The sequence below is a fragment of the Sinocyclocheilus rhinocerous genome, unplaced genomic scaffold (assembly GCF_001515625.1).
Source record: "Sinocyclocheilus rhinocerous isolate Xijiao unplaced genomic scaffold, SAMN03320098_v1.1 scaffold113, whole genome shotgun sequence".
NCBI classification, from domain to species: Eukaryota; Metazoa; Chordata; class Actinopteri; order Cypriniformes; family Cyprinidae; genus Sinocyclocheilus; species Sinocyclocheilus rhinocerous.
The window spans coordinates 1,943,210-1,945,955 of record NW_015646846.1 but is presented as its reverse complement, the minus strand read 5'-3'; positions in this window follow the sequence as shown (position 1 = coordinate 1,945,955).

Sequence of the window (2,746 nt, the reverse complement as noted above, 5' to 3'; positions counted from 1 at the left end):
CACAACCTTTGGATTACGAGTCCGACTCTCTAACCATTAGGCCACGACTTCCCCCAACTGTGCCATTACATCTTACACTAACAGTTTAAGCCAGTGGCGGTTCTACATTGAATTACACCCTGGGCGAGACCCACTTCGAGCACAAATTTCTATCCATTAGAGTATTGCTCTATACAGTGGATCCCCCCCCCTTGTCCGTTCTATTTGGGAGAGACCCAGAGGTGAACTGTCCCCCGCGCCGCGCCCCGCCCCCCTTTCCCCTTCTCTCACAGCTTCTGTGTACGGCACCTTCTCAGCAAGCAGGGGCGTCAATTTGCCAATTCCCCACACAGTGAAATGATAGACAATATAAAACCGCTTCGCGGCGGCGGCGCAGAGGATTTTTATTATTTTTTTTAACTGCTCGTGCCGCCCCCCATGTATTATGAAAAAATGCCGCCCCGGGCGGCTGCCCGGTTCGCCCGTGCCTAAAACCGCTACTGGTTTAAGCCAATCTAATGTGACCATTAGCGCAGTAACAAAAATCACAGTGTGATGAGGAGTAGGAGTTACATGTGCTCTTTGAATGGTTCCTATGACTTTTGTGTGGATTCAAACAACCAAGACTGAAGACTGAAGAGAGGCTTTAAAATAACTTCTTTCACATGAGCTTCAAATGGAAAATAAAATTCTGTTTTATCTGATGCAGTGTTGTTGTAAACTAAAACTAAAACTGAAATGAAACCATGATTAAAACTTAAAATCACTGATCCAATCTAATTATAAGATCTGTTGGCGTATGCATTAAATAAGTATACATTTAGACAACATTATACTTTTTATTATCATTTTTAATAATTTTATCATCAATTATTTAGGCTACATGACATTTTATCCATCTATAATAATGCATATGTATCGAGATAATGCATTCCTGTAGCTCAAAGATGGCACTAGCTACACAAAAGTCATGGGTTTGATTATCAGGAAATGCATGAACTGATAAAATATAAACCTTCAATGCAACGTACCATAAAACACAAAAGCACAGCGTGTCTATGATCCATTTTTTCATACAACAAAACAGTTTGGTGATTTATACTGCCAAGTTACAAAATGGATAAAAAAGCACCATTAAAATATAAAAATAGCGGTCATTTTAAGTATTGTTCACTAATAGACTTCGAGTGTAACTTGAGGCATCACAACTGGTCATATGATACATGAAAACCAGTGACTTTAACTTCAGTGATGTGATACACTAATAATGGAAGGCACAATTTTTTTTTTATTTGAACATAAGCACAAATTATGAAGGGAAGATTGAATAATGGCTTTGAGTCTGTTTCTCACACAAAGCTATCATTTGACTTCAGCATACTTGGAATAAAGTGTGCTAATCATAATGATTAATATGGGGTCAGACTAACATATGGGTGAGTTTTGTTTCTGGGTGAACTATCCCTTTGAGAAGGAGCAGCATGCAGGGAAAACCAGGATATCTTTCATTTTGACAGTGATGAATTTATGTGTTTATAGCACGAGGATTGTACTTTTATCATACAAACTAATTGTCAAAAGCAACCAAGACCATACAATGATAAAAATATAACCTTAGTTCCACCTCGCAGAACATGCTGTAACATTATTATCAGAGGATTTTACTTCAGTCTAGAATCTCTCCGCTTTGCATGCATGTGACAAAAACCTGATCACCAATGTGGCCTGGTCTTTGAAGAAATTATAACACTATTATCCAGAGTTCAGTGTCAGTTTCAATGCACCCTTCAGACTTCACTGCAGTCCAGTGAATAAAGGAGTATTGAAAACAGCACAAGAGGGTGGTACTTTCAATTACTTTCCACAGAAACCCGATACTTTACTGACTGAAGAAGACTGAAGGTTTGCTCATTCAGCATGTGCAGCCTGCATGTTAAAAACAGTTAACACAGCCACAGAGGAATTTCAAAGCCACTTATGTTGGATTATGTGTGTCGTTTGCTTCTTACATACTGTAAGAAGTATCAAGGTATAAAAATCCTGTTAGTAAATTGTCACATTCATGGATGTACAATTAACAAACTGACATAATCAGCTTTAGACAAATACTTTCTACTCTGAAACGCAATATGGATCCACACAGTTTTTCTATAACTTGACCGACGGAAATCACATCACAATCTCAAATGATTTCTGAATAAATAAGAGTAATTCTATGTATCTAGCCAAGCGTGAGTTATGTCAAAAATGTCACAACAAACTGACACTCTGTTAAACATTTGGCACTCTCAGCTGGTGGGGAGTACTAGAAAATGACTCTTGGAGCCAAATAAAACACACTGGGACAATATCCAACATGCAAGTGAATTAACAGACAGCCAAAAAACAATAAGCAACCGTTTCTCCTATGCTATGGAATGGTTACAGTTAACCGTTTGAGGTTCAAGCATTATATATACATACAGGAGAGACTGGGCCTATTCTCTATGAGTGTGGTTTTGTATGTAGTCATCGACCGATATATCGCACGGCCAATATATCGGCCGATATTTGGAATTCTTTTAAATATCGGCATCAGCCGATAAGTCTTTCCATGTGGCTGATGTTTTTCAAAACGGATTATGAAACCCTATCGTACATTTATGCTTCCTCTTTAAGACAAGCCACTCAGATGTGAAGTCAGCACCTGACAGACATTAAAATGACCAATCATCATTCACTTTCAAACGTGAAGCTACATTGTGCTACATACATTAACACTCCGGTG